Source organism: Crinia signifera, chromosome 9 (genome assembly GCF_055691185.1).
Source record: "Crinia signifera chromosome 9, ASM5569118v1, whole genome shotgun sequence".
NCBI classification, from domain to species: Eukaryota; Metazoa; Chordata; class Amphibia; order Anura; family Myobatrachidae; genus Crinia; species Crinia signifera.
This window is the reverse complement of record NC_139225.1, coordinates 48,649,851-48,674,040: the sequence shown is the minus strand read 5'-3', so window position 1 is coordinate 48,674,040 and position 24,190 is coordinate 48,649,851. Positions and strand designations below refer to the sequence as shown.

At 47.7% G+C, this 24,190-nt stretch overlaps 1 protein-coding gene across 1 annotated transcript in view; it reads left to right on the top strand.

Annotated features, from left to right (window-relative positions):
* Positions 1 to 24,190, top strand: part of DRP2 (dystrophin related protein 2) — a 113,641-nt gene that overhangs the window by 5,380 nt on the left and 84,071 nt on the right. The gene's annotated exons all lie outside the window — the stretch shown is intronic.

Sequence of the window (24,190 nt, the reverse complement as noted above, 5' to 3'; positions counted from 1 at the left end):
CTCCCAGTTCTCTCGGATCAAGTCCAAGGGACCGCGCACACGGCGCCCGTACAGGAGTTCAAAGGGGGAGAAACCAGAGGATTCTTGAGGGACCTCTCGGTATGCAAACAGGAGGTGCGGCAAGAATCGCTCCCAGTCTCTTCCCTGGGACTCTACAAACGTGCGGAGCATTTGTTTCAGGGTGCCATTAAATTTTTCAACCAGGCCGTTCCCCGAGGGATGATAAGGGGATGTGATCAAATGATCCACGTGCATCCTCTTGCAGAGGCTCTCCATGAGGCTGGACATGAACTGTGGCCCCTGGTCTGTCAGCATCTCCTTGGGAAACCCTACCCGGGAGAATATGGTGATAAGGGCATCCGCAACTTTGTCAGCCCTAATTGAGGAAAGGGCCACCGCTTCGGGGTAACGGGTGGCATAATCTACCACTGTCAAAATGTACTCCTTTCCAGAGCTACTGGGCACTGCAAGGGGCCCTACAATATCTACAGCCACCCGCTCAAAGGGTTCTGATACCACAGGGAAAGAAATGAGGGGGGCCTTGCCCACATCCCCAGGCTTCCCCACTATCTGACAGGTATGGCAGGTCCGACAATACCGGTCCACCTCTTTCATCATACCTGGCCAGTGGAACTTATGCAGGCGAGCCCCGGTCTTTTTAACCCCAAGGTGTCCAGAGAGGGGAATTTCATGAGCTACCTTAAGCAGACCCTCCCTATACCTTTGGGGTATGACCAGCTGACGTTCTGTAACTTGCCCTGGTGGGGTGTTGTGGACTCCATACTCTCTATACAAACAACCATTCTCCCAGTACAGCCTGGGAGTACCCTGGGAGCCATCTGACTCCTGAGCTGCTGCTGCAGCCCTGAGACTCGCCAGAGAGGGATCCGTTATCAATTCGGCTTTGAAAGATTCACTTTCTATTGAGCCCTCAGGGTGTGCAGGGGCCTCCTGCTGGGTGTCTGTGTCCTGAGAAGAAGAAGGGGGGTCTGTGGGGGAAGCTGCAGCAAGGGACACTCTCTCCCTATTTTGGGAGCGAGTAGTGACTACAGCTGCCCACACCGACCCTCCCCTATCTGACAGGTCTGCAGTGCACACAGGACCCACCGGGTCACTTATTATACTTGGTACCACATTTCCCACAGTAGTGCAAGACATCACATTGTCATCATTAACATCAATATCATAACCTGGGAAGGCATCCTGCACTACCTGCAAATTAGCCTGTGCATCTTCCACAACACATGGGACCAATCCTGCTGGCTTACAATTGGCCAGTGGTAAAACCTCTATATCCTCAGGTCCCTGGGGAAGAATAGGGTTAGCTGGGCAGATGGGCAACATTGCATCGTTAACATCAGGTTCAGTCACATAGGTAGCACGCATTCGGCCCAAGTCAGTCCCAAGTAACACATTTGCGGGCAAATGGGGCAGCACACCCACCTCCCTGAAACCTCGGCCCACCCCCCAGTCCAAGTATACTCGGGCCAGTGCTACTTCGGAGTGGGTTCCCCCAACACCACGTACGGCAATAGTTTTTCCAGGAATAAGGTTCTCTGGGTTCACTAAGGTGGGATGGACCAAAGTCAAATCTGCCCCCGTATCTCGCAGCCCAACAGTTACCTGCTCTCCTACGACCACCGATTGCAGATTCTCACTGGTTCCGGCCTGGGGTCCTCGTGCAAACAACACGGCAGGCCCCAGCTTCGCTGTCTGGCTCCCTGCAGGGGAGGGCGCCAGCTTCTTCTTCACTGGGCAATTAACACTGAGGTGCCCTGGGTCATCACACACATAACACCGGCGGCTCGTGGCCCAAACCGGCTTTCCCCCCACCCTCTTCACTTGCGTTGGGACGGGGTTTACTGCTGCAGGAGCGGGTGATGAAACTGCTCCTCCAGGTCGCTTTTCTTTCCAGGCCGGCTGCCCCGGTGGTCCCCAACTCTTCCTGGTAGTGGCGGTCCGGGTAGCAGCATACTTGTCCGCAAGGCTAGCGGCCTCCTCTGTTGACTCTGGGTCTCGATCCAGGACCCATTCCTTGACATCTGCTGGGCACAGGGAGATGAATTGCTCCTGCAGTATGAGGTCTTTTAACGCAGCAAAGTCCTTCACCTGCAGTCCATCCAGCCATTGTTGCAGGAAGGTGTTTAACTGTGCAGACAGTCCAGCATAGGTATCAGAGGCAGTGCGGGTTAACCCTCGGAATTTCTGCCTGTAAGCTTCTGGAGTGATGTTAAAACGGGCCAGCAACGCCTTCTTAATTTCAGCGTAATCCCCATCCACTTCCCTGGGGAGGTCAGCGAATGCATCCAATGCTTTTCCCCGGAGAGAAGGGGTTAAATAACTCGCCCACAGACTGGCATCCAATTGAAATTGTCTGCAGGTCTTTTCAAAAGTCCTGAAAAAGGTGTCCAGCTCACCATCCTTTTCCATCACAGGGAATTGATCCCGACGCGGTCGATGGGGATGTGCGTCTGCCGCCACAGGCTGGCGAGCCAGTTCAGCGAGTGCCAACTGGAGCTGGTGGTCTGTCCTTTCCTTGCGTTCGGCAGCCTCTTTGTTGTTAAATTGCTCCATAAGCCGCAGAACCGTGGCTGCATCGGGCTCGTTCAAATATTTCAGGGCGGCTTGCATATACAGATCCAAGGCAGAGCTGGCACCAGAAGCATCGGACGTGTCCGATCCGCGTCGGGCGGTCTCCACAATCCTCTGTGTCGGCTGCTCCTCTTCCTCTGTTCCGGAACCTGATTGATCCACCACCACAGACCTAGAAGCCTCTTGACTCCCTCCAGCTACTTTCTGGTCTGCATCGATCAGGGCTTGGATCATCTGCTCCTTGGTCTGCCCCTTGCTGGACAGACCCTTCTCCTGGCATTGCACCACAAGCTCTTTCTTCTCGAGCTTCTTATAAGTAGCTGCCATTTCGCTGCAGTTACTTCTCCAAAACAATAAAACAGGGATGGGGAACAGAAAATGCTTTTACGGTGACTTACACTACTACATAAGCCTTGAGTTTTGGTATCTGGTGAAATGTATTCACTTAAGTTATCCAAATAAAAAACAAAAATTGCTTTTTGAAATATCCCCACCGCTGGCCACCAGTTTGTCACGACCCTAGTCGGCGATTCCCCAGATACGACAATCTGAGTATCCCGGCCACGTGACACTTCTACTGAGTACCCCAAGCGTGTGCGTATTTCACCACGATTCTGCTTGCCACCAATCAAAGTAAGCTTTTTGGACTTAGTCCGCGACAGCTTTGATTCTGCCGACACACCAAATTATGAGTTACAGGGTAGCGCCCTGGCAAATTCGTCAGAGGCTTGGGCTGGAAAACAGCAGATACCAGAACTAATTATGACTTTTTAATTAAGTGAAAACACTACAAGGCTTACAGTATATTACAGAAAACATAAGTTACAAGATATATGATTAATAGGTAAGTCAAACGTTAAAACAATTTCAAAATAAAACAAAATGGGAATAAAGAAACAAACCACTTCAAGGACACACAGCATGAAGCGGGGTTTGGAGTGGAAACCTCTCCGGATACTGGATCATTTCAGAGACAGGTATCGGACCTATCCCATTCCCAAGAAAATGAACAAAATGTCTTGTGAGACACACACTTTTAAGATTTTCAAAACACACACAATCACAGCCCCCACCTCAGGAATTTCCCTGTCCAGGGGTTTCCCTAGGATATAACCAGGGGCTGGCTAATTGACTTCCCTTTTGAAGATGAGCAATGTAGCCATTCAATCACCCCCCTGGGCCTCCTAATTCTTATCTCAAATAAGGTGTCCTTCTAGAGTTATAAGGGAATTGCTTTCCTGATATCTCTCTGGTCTGGGAAGACATTTGCCAGAGACCCTGGACTTCAATACAAGATTTATAGATGCAGGGGGGAAGGAGATAACCTCTTCTTTCCTGTTGAGGTTTCAAACAGATGGGCAGGGGTTGTTAAAATAACCTTTTTACCCACAATTTCTTCATAAAAATACAAGATACATGCAGGTCACTTATCAATAACATTGTAGGTACAGTTAGGCCCATTCCAGCATCAGAATGGCGCTTAATCATGACAGCAGGGGTTCCCAATCTTTTTCTAATCACGGCACCCTAGAGTATCAGAATTTTTCCAAGGCACCCCTAGACCCCCAAAGATATATATCAAATTGGTACTTGTTTCCTATCTGGGCGCCCAGGTTTTCTACGTACGGCACCGTAATGAAATCGGATCGCATCGCATCGTACACATACACGATATTGAACGATGCGATGTGATGCGATGCGATCCGATTCGATTTCCCATAGGAAACAATGTTAAATGGCTCAATTTAGCCAAATTATCATAGGAACAATAGTAAATGGGCCAAAAACACCCCTGAACATTGAAATGTCCCCCCAAAAGTAGTTGACGCCACCCCGCCATCAACGTGAACCCGAAGCGTGGCGAGCGCAGCGAGCCCGCGAGGTGCGGCGGTACGCGTCCTCTGACCTTTTCATGCCCTACTATCCACTAGGGCGTGGAGTGAGAATAGAATAGTGTGGCGAGCGCAGCGAGCCACCGAGCCCGAAGCGCGGCGAGCGCACGCGGATACCTTCACAGTTATACGCGTCCCCTCGCGGGCTTCCCAGGTGTCCATGGCGACGCGGACACCTGGGAAGCCCGCGAAGGGACGCGTTTACCTGTGAAGGTATCCGCGGACCCTCGCGGGGCTCGCTGCGCTCGCCACGCTTCGGGCTCGGTGGCTCGCTGCGCTCGCCACACTATTCTATTCTCACTCCACGCCCTAGTGGATAGTAGGGCATGAAAAGGTCGGAGGACGCGTACCGCCGCCCCTAGCGGGCTCGCTGCGCTCGCCACGCTTCGGGTTCACGTTGATGGCGGGGTGGCGTCAACTACTTTTGGGGGGACATTCCACTGCTCTGTGGGTTTTTTGGGGGTTTCTGGCCCATTTACCATTCTTCCCTATGCTTATTTGGGTAAATTGATCCATTTAACATTGTTTCCTATGGGAAATCGAATCGGATCGCATCATTTACATACTTGTATATAAATGAAATTTAAGGCAATGAAAAAAGCAATTTTTTTAGACCTTGGGCCTAGATTCTGCATGGTCTGAAAAGCAAAATCTGGTACTTGTGTATTAGCACGGCGCCCGATTTTACTGCGTACGCAAACGTAGTGAAATCGCATTGCATGCCGTTATGGTATGGCATGTGATGCGATGCGATTTTGAGGCTTATAATGGCATTTAATGTACTATAGCAGGGGTTCCCAATCTTTTTCTAATCACGGCACCCTAGAGTATCAGAATTTTTCCAAGGCACCCCTAGACCCCCAAAGATATATATCAAATTGGTACTTGTTTCCTATCTGGGCGCCCAGGTTTTCTACGTACGGCACCGTAATGAAATCGGATCGCATCGCATCGTACACATACACGATATTGAACGATGCGATGTGATGCGATGCGATCCGATTCGATTTCCCATAGGAAACAATGTTAAATGGCTCAATTTAGCCAAATTATCATAGGAACAATAGTAAATGGGCCAAAAACACCCCTGAACATTGAAATGTCCCCCCAAAAGTAGTTGACGCCACCCCGCCATCAACGTGAACCCGAAGCGTGGCGAGCGCAGCGAGCCCGCGAGGTGCGGCGGTACGCGTCCTCTGACCTTTTCATGCCCTACTATCCACTAGGGCGTGGAGTGAGAATAGAATAGTGTGGCGAGCGCAGCGAGCCACCGAGCCCGAAGCGCGGCGAGCGCACGCGGATACCTTCACAGTTATACGCGTCCCCTCGCGGGCTTCCCAGGTGTCCATGGCGATGCGGACACCTGGGAAGCCCGCGAAGGGACGCGTTTACCTGTGAAGGTATCCGCGGCCCCTCGCGGGGCTCGCCACGCTTCGGGCTCGGTGGCTCGCTGCGCTCGCCACACTATTCTATTCTCACTCCACGCCCTAGTGGATAGTAGGGCATGAAAAGGTCGGAGGACGCGTACCGCCGCCCCTCGCGGGCTCGCTGCGCTCGCCACGCTTCGGGTTCACGTTGATGGCGGGGTGGCGTCAACTACTTTTGGGGGGACATTCCACTGCTCTGTGGGTTTTTTGGGGGTTTCTGGCCCATTTACCATTCTTCCCTATGCTTATTTGGGTAAATTGATCCATTTAACATTGTTTCCTATGGGAAATCGAATCGGATCGCATCGCATCGTTCAATATCGTGTATGTGTACGATGCGATGCGATCAGATTTCTCTACGGAGAATAGCATGGTGCGCAATTAACTTAGCGGGCGCCCAGATAGGAAACAAGTACCATCAAATTAAGTAGATTGTGTTTATATGTGCTTCTTAGGTTCAGTTATGTGGTAAAGGGCAGGATTTGGTTCTGATTGTACACATTTTATGATTGGCAGCCACCAGCACTGGTTTTGTCCAGAAATAATTGATCATAAATAATTTGAATTGGTCCTGGACGACCAACCCGAGGCACCCCTGCAAGTGTCCCGAGGCATCCCATGGAACCTAGGTGCACAGCGAACCACTGTACTATAGCATTAAACGACATATAATGTAATTTTTTAATGCCCCCCCTCCAGTATCGACGTGATCCCGAATCGTGGCGAGCGGCGGCGGTAAGCGTCCGACCAACCTTTTCATACCACCACTATCCACATCGGCGTGGAGTTGATTTTATATTGTGTGGCGAGCGCAGTGAGTCGCCAAGCCCGAAGCGTGGCGAGCGCACACGTATTATGTTACATGTATTACATGTCCCCTCGCAGGGCTCGCTGCGCTGCGTTTTGAGCCCGGTGGCTCGCTGCGCTCACCACACTATATAAAGTCAACTCCACGCCGACGTGGATAGTGGGGGTATGAAATGGTTGGTCGGACGCGTACCGCCGTGCTCGCGAGTCGCCACGCTTCGGGATGACATGGATAGTGTGGGGGGGGCAGGGGGGGTGCCAAAATAAATGACATGAAATGTCATTTAATGGTATAGGACATTAAATGGCATTATTCTAGGTTCAATCAGAACCGATATCGCATCGCATGCCATACCATAATGGCATGCGATGCGATGGGATGCGTTTTTTTATCGCACACCATCGCGTCGCATGCCATACAATAATGGCATGCGATGCGATGCAATTTTTTATCGCACCCTATCTTTTTAATGGATTCACTGACACAGAGCAGTGAATACATTATATAGGAAAATCGCATCGCATGCCATACAATATGGCATGCGATTCGATTTCACTACCGTGAATAGCCCTCTACGCAAATGGCGTATTGGGCGCAAAGATAATACACAAGTACCCAAAATCTTTCTCTAATGGGTAAAACCATGTGCAATGCAAGTGGGGCAGATATAACTTGTACAGGGAGTTAGATTTGGGTGGGGTGTGAGGGGTAAATATAAATCAGCCCATATTTACCCTGCACAGAAACAAAATAACTCACCCAAATCTGCTGTCCGTACCCAATTTGCTAATACGTAGGGAGGCCAATCCCGGGCCATTTTTTCAATCCCGGGATTCGGGATTGAGAAAACTGTCAATCCCGGGTTTCCCGGGATCCCGGGATTGGCCTCATGATATGCCCAATAGTTGATAAATTACCTCTAAGCATAGAGGAGATGCGCGGCGGGCCGGCGGCATGCGGCATTTGAGGCGGGCCGGAGAGGAGGCGGGTGACAATGTCTCCGGGCAGACGCGGTGGAGGAGGCGAGGTGACTGGCGAGCCGGGGAGGAGGCGGGTAACTTGGTGTCCGGGCGAATGCGGTGGCTTGTGAATCAGTGTGTGGCTGCGCAGCGTGATGTGATCTCTCACATCACGCTGCGCAGCCACACAGCCTTGTTGCCAGGCAGCGCAGCGTGATGTTAGAGGTCACGCTGCGCAACCTTAGTGTTCAGACACCGCCGTGTCTGCCCGGAGTTCAAGTTAACAGCCTCCTCCCGCCCCGCTCAGCGGTACGCATAAGAAGGGGATCAAATGCGAATGCGCATTTGGATCCCGCAATCCCGGGATTGGAGCAGCCAATCCTGGGATTCAAATCCCAGCCAAATATGCCCTAAATCCCGGGATCCCGCCGATCCCGATCCCGGGATTGGCATCCCTACTAATACGGTACTGGGACTGCTGTCAACTCTGTACCCCACTGTTTATTATTATTATTTAAAGTCCTGTAATAGTGAATGGAAGCTAGTGATCCGTGCAGAAGAGAGACGCAGATCTTGTGCAGAGCGGGGTGGTTGAGATGGGATATATTTTGAGATGAGTAAAGCGATATATGCTGGTGCAGTATGGTTAATAGCTTTATATGCTAGCAGAAGGGTTTTATATTGAATACAGTAAAACACGTAACCAATGGAGGGACTGGCAGAGCGGTTCAGCAGACGATGAGCGTCTTGCTAGGAAGATCAGCCTAGCAGCAGCATTTTGAATGGATTGCAGTGGCGAGAGTCTGTTCTTGGGAAGACCAATTAGGAGACTATTGCAATAATCAATGCGGGATACAATGAGTACATGGGTAAGAGATTTAGTAGTGTCTTGTGTGAGATAGGGTCGTATTTTGGATATGTTTTTTTGGATGCATGTAAATGATTTGGTGACTGATTGAATGTGGGGAACAGAGGACAGTTCAGAGTCAAAGATGACCCCTAGGCAACGAGCTTGTGGGGTAGGGTAGATTGTGGAGTTGTCAACAGTGATGGTAATATGGTTAAAATAGTTTTTAAATGACTGGAAATGAATGTTATTTAGGTAAATAATACTCTAGAGACAAAAAAACACCCAAATTATGTGATTATAGCTGTTTTGAAAAAGTCCAAATCCAAAGCCAGCCACATTTGTTTGGCAAATTCAAATCCAAATCTGGATGACGAATCCAAATCCAGAAGAAATGGTCTGGCGCACCCTAATCCCTAATTCTTAGCATTTCTCAAGTATTCATAGATTCACCTATCTTGGTTACAATATTCATATTGTCAACATTCAGAATGTCAACACAGTAATTGCCTAACTTGGATAACACACCTTAAGGCCCATACACACTGGGCGACTTTCATGTCATTTAACCTTAAGGTCCATATACACCGAGCGGCTTTCCCCCTGCCAAGTGGGGGCCAGACGGCTTTCCAAAGCGCAGCACTCTGAAAAGCCGTCCACAAAGCTGCTCATCTGCTGGTAACACCAGATGAGCTGCAGCCGGTAACGATGATGCGGGAGCTCGCAGCAGTGCTCACCACTCATCGCTGCCCTGTACACACTGGGCGGCTTCCATGCTGAAAGCCGCTCAGACGAGAAAACTGAGTGGCTTTCACATGAAAGTCGCCCAGTGTGTATGGGCCTTAAGGTGTGTTATCCAAGTTAGGCAATTACTGGGTTGACATTCTGAATGTTGACAATATGAATATTGTAACCAAGATAGGTGAATCCATGAATTATTTACTCCCCAATGAATTTCCCTCTCCAGTTCCCAATGATTGAACATGTGTGACCTAATTGCTAAATATGCACAGTAGTAGTGAAGTAAACAATATCACATCATTATATATTATTTCTAGTAGGGATTTTTGGTGACTATCACTTTTTCTCCCTTCATATTTAACCAAAATTGATAAATGAGTTACCATTTTAAAGATTAAGTTCTCTGCTTCTGATGAATTGTTAATTTACAATTGCACATTGTATTGCATTATACATTACCACCGCAGCATCTAGCTAGGGTGAGGTATTCCCATTGATTGGGATTTCCAGTTCTTTGTATGTGCACATTGGGCCTTATTCTAGTTCACTCTTTCTGACAAAATTGTTCTTAGATGGACAAAACCATGTGCACTGCAGGGGGGCAGATGTAAAATGTGCAGAGAGAATTAGATTTGGGTGAGTTATTTAGTTCAGTGGCGTAAGTTCGTCCATGACGCCCGGAGGCAAGATACAAGTTGGTGCCCCCCCCCCCCCCCTACATAGAGAGAGAGAGAGAGAGGGGTAATGTACTGTACAAAGAGAGGGGGTAAGAGGGAAGGTAAGGCAGAGAGAGAGAGGGGATGAGGGTGTTGATAGGTACCTTCCAGCTACATTTCCTTGGGCTGGCTGAGCTGCTGCTGGAGCGTCTCCTGATGGGGGTTCTTGTTTCTGGGTTCACCCTCCACTCCACTGCAGGGCCTGCTCAGAGGCTACAGCCTGGCCCTTTCTTGCGGGCTGCCGCAGACGAGCTGCAGACGAGAGCGGAGGGGGCCGGCGGCTGGGAAGATCGCGCAGCTTGGACGCCTGTCGGGAAGGCGCGGTGGGGATGCTTCTCTAGGGGTGGGAGTCTGGACTGACACCCGGCCGCTGTGACGAGCTGCAGGGGAGAGCGGAGGGGGCCGGCGGCTGGGAAGATCGCGCAGCTTGGACACCTGTCGGGAAGGTGCGGTGGGGATGCTTCTCTAGGGGTGGGAGTCTGGACTGACACCCGGCCGCTGTGACGAGCTGCAGGGGAGAGCGGAGGGGGCCGGCGGCTGGGAAGATCGCGCAGCTTGGACACCTGTCGGGAAGGTGCGGTGGGGATGCTTCTCTAGGGGTGGGAGTCTGGACTGACACCCGGCCGCTGTGACTCGCTCCAGGACATCACTTCAGGAACTCAGGGACGGATCTATATTTCCTCTGTATCCGTCCCTGAGTGGCACCCGCCGCATTGGCTGCTGACACCGGCTCCTCGTCACTGTGTTGGCTGGCTGCTCAGACCGCTGTCACTCAGTGAGTACAACAGCAGCCAACCAAGTGACAGGGAGCACTGGGGGAGGGGGGGGGGGGGTTGAGAGCGCCGCTGCATGCATTAAGGGTACTGCCGGGCAGTACCTCAAATGAGCGGGGCACCGGGGGCAATGGAGCCAGTGCCCCCTTTAAGGCTGGCGCCCGGCGGCAGATGACTCCATTGCCTCCGGGAGTTCCGCCACTGATTTAGTTTCTATGCAGTGTAAATACTGGCTGCTTCATTTTTACACTGCAATATAGATCTCACTTTGAAGAAAAACCCCACCCAAATTGAATTCTCTCTGCACAAGTAACATCTGCCCCACCTGTAGTGCACATGGTTTTGTCCATCTAAGAAGGAATTTGTCAGAAAGAGTGTTTTATTATGTCTTATGCATGCATATAGATAAATTGTGTGTGATTTAACAAAAAACAACGTTTGACATATTTTGCGCCGGATATATGCAAATTGCTTTTCTTTCAGATTATTCCTAAGAGATCTGGTGTTTTTGTTTATTTGCATATTGGCTGCATATATGTCAATTTAAAGGAGCAGTTCTTAAAAACAACAAATTGTATTCTCCTATGCATTGTACAGTACATTATCGCCACTACTGCTACCAGACCTCTGTGCAGTCTCTGTCCCCCTCTACCTGGCAGATAAAACAGAGCTTGCTCAGCTACTTAGTGCTCCTGCAGCTTAGCCTCACTACAGGACGCGTGCATGAGGCCCTTCCGGCAGCATTGCTCCGGAGTGCCGTGCAGCTGCAGCAGGACGAGCACACGCAGACCTCACTACAAGCCGGACAACCGGCTGCCCGTGCCACATTGCGGCTTGCAAAGCCGCAATTGGGGACAGAGTTGGTGCATAGAAAGGCAGCGGGAAGATAGGCCACTTACATTCCAGACCTCAGGTGCAGCCAGTAGTAGGGATCGCAGCAAAGTCCTCTATACACAGACCCTGTTAGGCCCTTCCCTGTCTCTGTAGACAGGTCACCCAGAGACCTGGACCCCTCTTGTATAATAAGAGGGGAAGGGCTCCTCCTGAGTTATGTCTAAAATTGAAAGTAAAACCTACTAGGTGGCTCATGCGAAATGACAATCCCTTTTTCTCCCTTCATACTTAACCAAAATCGATAAATGAGGTACCATTTAAATATTAAGCTTCAGCATCTCCCCGTGTGTAGGCCCCTTACGATGATCAGTTTTGCTCTGCTACTTGAAATGGCTACAAATGAACCAGTTCTTCTTTCCCCTACTACAAACCACCAACCTCGCTATAAAATTAATCATATTTTATTTGCATGCTAAATTTTCACATGGGCCACCTAGTAACTGTTTATTCCTCACCAGGACGGGCTCTTTCAGCTTCAGTGTTCCAATGGGGCAAACAAATAATTTCATGCCATGATAAGCATCAATGATCACAGATAAACTGTAGCTAGGGAGAAATATGCAACAATTGATATGTTGGCTTCTTAGCCAGCTGGAAGTTATTTTAATCCAGCCCATCAATGCCCCTCAGTCGCTAGCCTAGTGCATATGAAAATATGGATTTGAAAAAATGTAAGGGATATTGCAATACCTTCTGGAAGATATAGGCATATTAGAAGTCAGATAGGAGTTCTACTACCATACTGCATGTATAAAAGCTCAAGACTGCAGAAATCAGAGACACCACACGGCAGCTGGATGAAAACAGGAGAGGAGGAGCAAAAAAAGAATACAAGTGTCACACATTTTACTCACAGCCAACATCTATTGTAACACATTCCAAGATCATAACAAATCCTCCCACACAGTCCATCCCACACCAGAGTTCATAGGAGAGTGTCTCTTCGCAAGTATTCTCATGAGAAGGGTTACTACACACAAATACATACAAATACACACTCAGTGCAGAGTTACAGTTTGAAAATATATGCACAGGACTATCATGTAGTACTTGCTTGCCAACTCCCTAGAAGTAGGATTATAAGGCACTATGATATCTATGGCTACATGCATTTTGAAATAAGGTTTCCCATTGCCATTCAATAGTATAGTTTCACTTGCTAACATTAGCAGTTCCGTAGCCTAGAAAATTGCAATTGCATTTGCGTACAAACACGAATTTGGATAGTAAGTACATTTTATGACATGGCTGTCGCGCAGTGCTCATAGCTGTTTTCACAATCCACCACAAACACTTATGGCAAGTAACCATTTATCAGTTCTATTGATCGAAAGGAAGGTAAAACAAAACTTCCATTGCAATCCTTACAAATGTATCTTTAGGAGGTGTAATTGTCCTTCCTGGCACTAGTAGATGAATCCATATTTCACTATCATAAAACATACAGTATCACCTGCTATTTGGAACTTCTAATTTATTAATAAAATTTAGTTTACCATTTAAGTTCCCAGTTTGACCTTGTATCTATATCCATCAGATAACCATCCTGTGTATTATAACTATGGGCCTTATTCTGATCGGAGCGGCCAAACGTGCGTACGTTCGCCATTACCGCACGCTAGCCGTACGCGGCCGTTGGGGTTAAGTCCACCCACAAATCAGCCGCTTACGTATGGGCAGAAATACCGTAGAAGGGGAGTGGTGTACAAATGAGCGTACGGCAACGTACGCGGCCGGCCCAGCCCTTACACTCCGACAACTGGCGTACAACTGAGCGTACGGCGCCGTCTACGGCCGTCTCTCCTCCGTCTCCCCACCGACTTCTTGCGGAGATCTGAGCGTACGCCAGTTTGCACGGACGGGTCCCTATTGTTTTCAATGGAAAACTCAGCTTATGTCACCGCTCGTGAGAGTGAGCGTACGTCCGTGCACGCTGGCATACCCTTCACATATATGGACCTGCAAATCTTGCCTCTCAACTACTAATCTGACAATTGATTAATTAATCTATTTGTTATTCAATTATTGTTTTCTATTAACTCAATTGTCTACCTTAATAAAGACCTAATAAATCTACATTTGAACCCACATTACATGTATATTTGTGATGTTCTAATGTGGCATTTTAATCACTATCTATGTGTCCCCATATTGCTGTTACTTTTAAATCAAGTTATGTTGGTGTTTCTGTATATGTACTAAATTATGTACGTAATTACTTTGTCCAAAATGTGTAACATGTATACCTACCCTGATGTTATGTGTGATGTTTTAATCTAACAACATTAAACATTCATGCATTTTCACTATGTGTTATTTTACTCAAAAACACACACATTCACACATCAATCATTACCCCTCACCTCAAATTACAAGTATAACTTACAGTACACATCTGTATGTACCTACCCTTACACGCCCTCTAACATATTTATTATTAAAAACACAGGCAATTTCGAACAGTAATCCAACTTTTATTGTATACCAAAAAAAAAAGGGGGGGGGGATAAATAAAAAATTAAAGGCGGGCCTCCAGAAGCCCAAAAAGGAGCTGGAGGTAGACGAGGGTGAGCATTATTTCCCGCATTATTGCGGCCACCTCCTCCTGCTGCTGTTCAGTGTCTGTAATGAAGGGATAAAACAAAAAATTAATATACACAAATGTTTGTTGTATTTGTACATAATAAAAAGTTCAGAGTTATGTGTGAAGGCCACATACATTTAGAAACTACATTGAAGATGGGTCTGCTGTAAACACAGTACTAAAAAAAAATATGTTAACACACACATACTGTACATAGTAAATAACATTAATTCAATTACTCCTTCATCAATGAATGTATGCTGTATCCCAATTGGTACTTTGGTTTTGGGGGACTCTCCTCTAACCTCACAATTAGCCTGTGCTATTTAAGGGTTATGACATTGTTGTGGCTTAAGCACTCCTTACTATTTTAAATTTAGTACATTGCTGTACAAATTATAGGCCTACAGCTATGTTTGTAAAGCATGCATCCGCATGGCCTCACACACTATTACCAAAACAATCTCTACATTTAAGTTGCACCAGTGGCAGATTAAGCCTTTGGGGGGCCCGGGGTACTTTAGAGCGGGGGGCCCCCTTGCACTTGTCATTACTGGCCGCACACTGCATGGGCGAATATTATACTGTCAAAACATAGAGTAAAGGCAGAATAAACTTGGTCAATGGTTACCTGCAGGGGATATATATATATATATATATAGACAGGGGGTTGGCGGCACTCGGAATAATAATATACCCCATATATATATATATATATATATATACACACACACCACATGAAAAGCCTGTGTTTGTCCCTCTGCCCCTTACTCTGGAGGAGACCTCACAGTCCTAGTGCTGCCTCTGATTAAAAACCCTCCTATGACTAAGCTGCTGCTGCTGTTCTCCATGGACCTGAGAAGCATGTAATGAGCTCCACCAATCAGAGCTCAGCACAAACTTCTCAGCCTCTGTCCTCTGGTGCAAAGTGTCATGGGACTTAGTCAACTCCCAGAAATGCACTGCACACTTGTGCAATCAGTGTGCCTTGGCTCCCGATGCTCAGCACCATAAATCATTGTCACATTGGCAGATAGGTGAAGCTGCAGCACTACCCCACCCATGCACAAAACATTTAGCTAAAAAAAACAAAACATAACTTAAACATGTTATTTGTAAAAAATACATGACAACCACAGGGGGCCCCTAGCTAGAGGGGGGCCCAGGGGCACTGACCCCTTGCGCCTCCATTATAATCCGGCCCTGTGTTGCACATCATGCTGGGAACTGGAGTTACCCAACACCTGGAGCCACATAACTACCACACCACTAATGTCGGATATCTCATTGGATGTACTGTTATGTCAATTATTCAAGGGGTGAGGCATGGCCACACTCAAAAAAACCACCAAGGGGAGCCTTGTTCCTGGAGAAGGACAGGACACACCTCATGGTCGGCCTGCAGTGATATGTTGCAACTAATGTTGATGTTGGATACACATATGTGGTTGTTGTGATTGTTTATGTGTAGAAATGTGTATGTCAACATTAGACACATTATTTACTTATGGCTACTTGAGCCATCCTGGTTGCCGTTGGTTGGCTGTGCAGTGGTTGTGGGGGTCAGGAGCAAGGTGGATGGTCCTGTAGTTTGGCCCGAGGTAGTGGGTGTGAGTGGGGAGTGGAGAGGTTTGGGGGTGGGTGGTGGAGAGGTGTAGGGGGGTTGGAAATGGGGTGGGGAGGGGGGGGGGTGGGGGTTGTGGAGGGGGGGGGGTTGTGGAGGGGGTGGGGGTTGTGGAGAGGGTGGGGGTTGTGGAGGGGGAAGGGGATGGGGAAATTGTGTGGGTCCAAACTGCACCCTGGGTCTCCTCTTCTTCCTCCTCCTCTTCTTCCTCCTCCTCTTCTTCTTCCTCCTCCTCTTCCTCCTCCTCCTCTTCCTCCTCCTCTTTCTTCTCCTCCTCCTCCTCTTCCTCCTCCTCCTCTTCCTCTTCCTCTTCTTCCTCCTCCTCTTCCTCCTCCTCCTGGGCTGCCTGGTCCCGGGCTGCCTGCTCCCGGGCTTCAATGCGTGCCCTTGCCCGTGCTGAAATGTTCATGTTGATGGCATAGAAATCGAAGATTGGGTTTCATAAAAAAGGGGGAAAGAAAAATTCACATTAGTCATGCTCATAACCTTCAAAATTATCATTGCTGTGAAATTTCAGACATTTATCATGCAAACTATTTGATATCCTACACCCAAAAACTGATCAACTACTTAAACCCCCCCCTATACACCCCCTATACACCCATATACACCCATATACCCCCATATACACCCATATACACCCATATACCCCCATATACCCCCATATACACCCATATACCCCCCATATACACCCATATACCCCCATATACACCCATATACCCCCCATATACACCCATATACACCCATATACACCCATATACACCCATATACACCCATATACACCCCATATACACCCATATACACCCATATACCCCCCATATACACCCATATACACCCATATACACCCATATACCCCCCATATACACCCCCATACTCAGGAACATATTTATAAAAAGTACACAAAACATTGCTAAAAAACGCTGACATACTAGTAATCAAAACTTACATCGGGCAATATGGCGGCGAAGGCTGCTGAGTAAAACCGGCTGCCGCCGGCGCAGGTCTGACCAGCGCCGCTCAACCTGCCCCAGGCTTCTGCGGACGCCGGTCGTAGAGAAGATGAGGCGGCGGGCAGCAGTATACGCCCGCCGCTTGTCGGCATTACTGACATAAGGGCCCCTGGGCCCCAGGTGACGGTCCATCACTTCCACCAGGGCCAAAAGCTCTGACGTGGAAAAGGGCCTAGCTCTTGGACAAGTCATATTGGCAATGGCGCAGTTATTAATTGCAGGTACATATATCACTTTTGGTGCTTGCTGATTGGTCGAAAAAATTGTTTGTTTGGTATTAACTTTATTAATCCCTCTTACATTAACAAACTGGATGCGAATAGAAACTTACGCGGACCGTTCCGATATACACACACCACAACCAACAGCATGCATTCAATGAACAGAGAAGTACTGTATATACAGTGTGCGGAAAATAATACACGCACCCCGTCTACTCATAACTACACTGCTTAAAGGGGGCTCAATACACCGATTGCCATGAAGAGAAAAGTACTGTATATACAGTATGCGGAAAATAATACACGCACCCCGTCTACTCATAACTACGCTGCTTAAAGGGCCACAATGCAACATGTTGCTGTATGACAATTGCATAGACATTACATATGCAAGGCAAGCATTATAACGTGATGTTTTGAAATGTGACTCACAAAGCATACACAAACTCCAACAGATACCAGCTGACAACACTCATTATTGGAATGACAGGTGCACACATTTCACGATGTAGCCCACATTGCTCCACAACCTGTGTATATACATATACGGGTGATTGATCAGGTGCATTGAGACCTGCGTAATTTAAGCGGCAATTATCGGCGGGAAATATCGGCGTAAATTTGCATCTACATTGCGGGAAAAAATATACGCCCCCTTGTTCATGGCGGGAGATTAACATATAAATATTCAGTCAGATGCAGCCCACAATTGCTGCAAACATGTCTGACTCTGACGATTCAGCAGCAGAGGACGCTCTGCAGAGAGCACAAGCAGAATCCCTGCTTGAAGCATTACAGAAGAGGGAAGAGGAGCGGAGAAGGAGGGCCCAAGAGAGGAGTCGCCTGCAAGATCAAGCGGGCCCCTCAGTAACAGGCCCTGGTGAACCTCCACCAGCTCCACAAGGGCCAAGCAACCAGCCAGAACAAGAGGTTGCATCTCTCCAAACAGGTGTGACCCAGCAGGTGCATGGTGAGAGAACTGGGGCCACCAGAAAACGTGCTGCAACATCTAGGGTGATGACTGAGCAGGATACCACCACCAGAAGGAGAAACCCTGCATTTGTAGAGGCCGAAATGCGAATTCTAGTGCCCAGGGCACGCGAATGGATTGAATTGGCAACCAGGAAGCCGGGTGCCAGTGCAAGGAGAAACCTTTGGGACAAGATCACAGAGGAAGTGAACCAGGTGGCACCAGTGGTCAGAACTTGGGACGCGGTGAAGAAAAGGTTAGTGTGTTTGTCAGGTCAATTTTTCAGCAGTCTCCAGCAGGAACTGAGGCCCTTATTCTAGTTCACTCTTTCTGCCCAAATATTTCTTAGATGGACAAAACCATGTGCACTGCAGGTGAGGCAGGTGTTACTTGTGCAGAGATAATCAGATTTGGGTGGGGTTTTACACCTGCCTCACCTGCAGTGCACATGGTTTTGTCCATCAAAGAAATATTTGGCCACACATGGCAAAAAAACATAAGATCACCCACACTAGGAAATGTCACGTAGCTAGGGGTACCACCTAGTCCCTTTAATTCCGGACACATATTAATTACACAGGTTCTGTGGCTGGCTGACTTCAAGACTCCACTTCACCTAATTTTAAACTGCCACAGAACCTGTGTAAGTAACATGTGTCCGGAATTAAAGGGACTAGGTGGTAACCCTACACGTAGCACAGTGGTGCACATATCTCATGGTGATATTTGTATTTTTAAACTTGTAGGTGGACTGACTTCAAAAGTGCCCTGAAGAGGAAGATGACTGACCGGTACAACCACAGCATGTCCACCGGGAGCGGTCCTATGCCTGACCATTTGGAGTATACCCCCCTGGAGCTGGACTCCTGTGACGTCATCGATGTGGGGGAGATCAGGGGGATCTCCAATATGGACAGTGAGCTCCCGGCGGAGGTCTTTGCTGCTGCTTTTGATGGTAAGTCACAGTAATGCATTGTATTTAGAAAGATATTTTTTATTGCGTATGTGATGGTGACATTGTTTTCAATTCTTATCCTAGCAGAAGCAGAAAGTCAGGATGTACCGGCAGCATCTTCCTCTGCAGAGCCACAGGTGGAGCAGGTGGTCCAGCCTCCAGCAAGACGTCGCCCCCAGCCCCAGCCACAGGAGACATTGAGTGAGAGCCTGTTGGTGACGCTGGACAGGATCGAGCAGCAAGGGGTGGATGCTGCGATCCGTCAGCAGCAGGTGGCGGATTTTCTGGCGGAGTGGAAGGCCACAAACCAGCTGCAGGTTGAGGCGTTGAACCGCATTAATGAAACTCTGGCGGCTGGCTTGCTAAGCATTGGCCAACACCTCAGCCGCCAGAATGAACTTATTGCGGAGCAGCTGTCCACCGCCAGGTCCCTAAGGGACAATCCCCCATCTGCTGCCCCACCCCAAGCTGCTCCCCAACCTTCCACCTCGGCTGACCCTCCTGTGTCGACTAGGGGAAGACGCCGAAAGCCAGCTGACCCAAAGGCCCCTGTCCCCAAGGCCCCATCTAAAAGGGGCAAAAAAGGGCCCAAATGAGACCTGGTTCACTTCCTCTGTGGTTGGAGGCCAAAGGTTTAAATTGCACTGGACATCCGCTTCCTGAGTTGCCCATCGATCCATTTGCGTGCCATGGGCATGAAAGTTCGTATTTTGACCTCTACAAATGCAGGATATTTTTTTTTGGTGGTGTGTATCTTGCTTAGTATTCACCCTGGTTGTTGCAGTACGTATTCTGGTGTCCCCATTTCTTTCACCATTGCATTTGCAGGGTAACACATGTTTGGAGATATGCAACCTCTTGTTCTGGCTGTTTTATTATTTGTGTGTCTATTTTATTTGTTTTCTCACATTAAAGTGTCAAGCTGTGATGCTGAACAGCAAATAAATTTATTTTACAAATTAAAACAAAATTGTGGTATGTGTAATTTCTTGTGTGAAACAAATACTAGATTTATGTGTACTTACTGACCAGGGTATTTTTGAACATTTGTTGAAGTGTGGTGGAAGTTTCCCATGTGTAACCCTCTCCATGGCCATTCCCATGTTCCTATCCAACTTTTCCCTGCTAATTAGTTTGTGTCAGCACATGTGCAGAGCAACTTAATAGGTGAGAAAGCAGTTTGTGTGCAGGTGAGGTAGCTCCTACAGTAGTAGGTAAAAGCAGGTCCAGAACAATGCTTTCCTCATGGAGTGGGTGAGGCAGACAAACAAGGGTGAAAAGGTAAATTTCTGTAGGAATGCATATGTGTCCTCCCTAAAAAAAGATGTGTGAATGGGCCAAACATGATAAATTAGCTTGTGAACAAACATGCATAACTTTAAAAATATATATGATTTGACAGTGTCATAATCAGATGTAGGAATCCTTTGTTAGAGAGATGAGAGTGCAATAATGTGATTGGTGGCATCTTACATCCAGAGTGTAGTCAAATCCAAATCATAGCAGATGAGATAGCGGTACAGGTCATTATTTTGGGTACTATACAAAGATTGTGTGGCAAATAGTGGTCATGGGCTTCAAACATTGCTGAAACATCCTTTGTAGGTGTTAGATGTGGTTTATGTTATTGTATCCTAAATACAAAACCTATGTTAGTATTAGAGTGAACACGTTGACACATGTCGACTTGTGTAGATTGAGTGTGCTACTGCGTAAAGTCTATGAAAGCAGGTAGTGAATGTGTCTGTTTAGCAAATACCTACCTTAGCGTATAAAAAGATTCTTACCTTAAATTAAACAAACCTTTAAATGTGGAGAAGTGTAGAAACATAAGCTTCCAATGTGTTTGCGTGCTGCATGTGTGGCTTGCAGGCAGTGAAATCATGGTTTGTAGTTAATAGACTGCAGCATTGCTTATTACATTCAGGTGTATGTGTTTGAGTAGTAATCAGCGTTAATTAGCCAACTCAGGCGCACGCTGGCATGCGGTATCTGTAGGGGTGGTTTTAGCTGGCGGTTGGCGGCCGCCTGTTTGGTGTCCGAAACGAACGGTGCCTTAGTCGATCGTGCGGTAGTAGCACCGCTCATTTCTGGTGCACACCCCCGTGTACGCCCATATTTACGCCCATTTTCCCTCATTATTTCGGCCGCTCCCATCAACACGCCCCTATGCCGCCCCATTACCCGTACGCTCGCGTACAGGTTTTTTCGCACGTTGAGACACCGGCCGTAAGCGTTGTGGAGTGTTCGCGCCGGCGCATTAGCGTATCTGCACATGCGCAGATCGTAAAAACCCCCGGGACGTACGCGTACGGCCCGGACGCTCCAAGCAGAATAAGGCCCTAAATGTAGTTGTGTCACACAAAGGCGTAGGGAGGGCGGAGCTGGTGGAACACAAGCGCCGGGCGCCGAAAGGTCATAGGGCACTGGAGCCGTGCACCACAATGGCATTCCTGCCCTCCCTGTGTGCCGTAAGCCTGTAACTATCCGCTCTGAGGGGAGAGCAGCGGCAGAAGTGGACCTGCTGCTGCTCTGTGCTGGCGGCAGCAGGGAGAGAGAGAGAGAGAGAGGAGAGCGCTTCTGCCCATAGCTTCGCAAATGCAGAGGGATACCTGGCAGCTTAGAGCGGCACATAATAAAGGTGCTGCTCTGATTGTGTGGCCGCTTGCAGCTGAGAGCGTCGCTGCTGGGGAAGATACACGCGGTGCTATATAAACATACCCAGCCATTGCAGTGTGTGAGTGGGAGGGGAGAGACTGCCCAAGCTGACTGCCACTGTTAAAGATGGCCGCTCGTCCCTGAGGATTGCTGAGCATGTCCAGAAGCAGCAGCTCCTCCTCCCATGGGCCATTGAGGAGAGTCTGATTCCGTGAAGTCTGTCAGTCACCTCCCTTCCCTGCTGCCCCAACAAAAAGCAGCAAAAAGTAAGCAGGTTTTTTATAACATATACAGTGTTTTGAACAGGCGTCTGTGCCAATACAGGTCGAGTATCCCGTATCCGAGTATCCGTTATCCGAATTATTCCGAAATACGGACATTCCAGAAAGTGAAAAAAATTTTTTTTTTTGCTAAAAACTCACTGGGGACATTTGTAAAAGCATCACTGGGGACATGATATGTAACTGGCACTATATATGTGCAAGACAATGATTGCTTGGCATTCAAATTCAGTGCTGAGATAGTACACACATTTTGTTTCACGTTTTGAAACCTTGTTTTTTGAACAATTAAAATATATTTGTGTGTATTTTATGTGGTAATAAAATATATTTGTGTGTATATTATGTGTTTATACAGCATAAATGCAAGATACTTCAAAATACATCATTGAAATATTAAAATATTCCGAAATACAGAATAATCCGTTATCCAAAATTCTCCTGGTCCCGAGCATTTTGGATACGGGATACTCAACCTGTAGTATAATATATAATATATACATATCTATATAAATAGCTATATATATATATATATATATATATATATATATATATATATATATATATATATATATATAAAACTATATACTGTATATAGATCACTGTATATAGATCTAATATCATACATGCAAGTGCTCCCTGCACACCGCACATGTCGGCCACACAATGTCATGGCATCACCACATCCTCATGTCATCCAGCCCCCGGGTATCACCATAGTGATGAAACTAACAAAATATGTTTCATCACTATGGCAACACGCAGGGACTGGGCGGAGTGAGGATGTGCGGCCGACACGTGCGGTGTGCAGGGAGCACTTGCATGTATGACTGTGTCAAGGTAAGATGTTTTGTACTATATGCTGTTCCGATGAAGAATAAAATCTGAAAGCTTAGTGGTTTACCCCTTATTTACCAAGTTCAGTGAGTGCCACTTTCTATGGCTATTTTGTATCATCGCTAGTAAATTTGGAAGCCGCCGTGGGCCATTACCTTCCTTTAACCAGTGCAGTGCCAGATTACTGTTTGGGTGTGTGTATGTATATATATGTATATATACCCCTAGTCCTTGTACAATGTATATATGTCATACCCTCCAACATGACCCATTCCATCAGGTACAAAATGCTCTGTTCCTGGACTTCCCTGCCAGTGGCAGTTACAGAGGTTGGACTCCAGCACAGTCCAAAATTCAAAGAGGGAGGTCACATCAACTACCATTGAGTCCAGGACAGTGATGTTTGAGGTGGCAGTTGATGTGACCCCCTTTTTGAATCTTGGACTGTGCTGCAGGCTCACATCTGCAACTGCCACTGGTAAGGAACTCCAGAAACAGAGCATTTTGTACCTAATGGAATGGGTCATGTTGGAGGGTATGATATGTATGACTATGTATATATGTGTTTGTGTATATCAGTGTGCCTGTACAACATGTAACATGTGTGTATAAGTGTGCCCCCCTGTACAACATTTGTATGTGCTAGTGTGCCCCCAGTATATGTGTGCCGTAGTGTGGGAGGATGTAGCGCAGGCATATCCAAACTATGGCCCTCCAGCTGTTGTAAACTCCAAATCCCATCATACCTTGTCACAGTTTTGTTATTAGGGAATGCTAAAACTATGGCAAGGCATGCTGGGATGTGTAGTTTCACAACAGCTGGAGGGCCACAGTTTGGACATGCCTGATGTAGCAGACCCCTCACACTAGGGGGGGTGGCGGCCATGCGGGGGGCGCAAAAAATGCCCTTGCTCCGGGCACCGTGGTGCCTAGCTACACCGCTGGTGTTACATATCCTGTTCTTTTTATAACTGCATGTAGTTGTGTGAGATATCCCGTTCTGTTTATAACTGTGAGCTGTGTGCTGAGAGAGACCGAGCGTTCTGAGCGAAGTAGCTTCACTCACAATGCTTGTAGGGCCCTTAAGTCTGTTGTGAGAGATAAACACACACACATGACAAAGACCACACCTCCATTTAGAGCCACACCACACTATAACACCCCCACATCACTAGTCACACCACAGTGCACCTCCTGCCGAGGCATACAATAGGTCCTTCATAAATTTTAGCTCCAGCCCATGCATCCCTTAATCTGGCACTGCCTTCTACTCCCTTCTCTCAGCACCACTAGTCGTGCCTAGGGGCACCATCCAATGACCTGCAGCTGGTGACTGGCACCCAGAGTGGTAAATAGTGGAATTTGGGTGTAGTGGAAATTAATATGTATTTGATTAATATG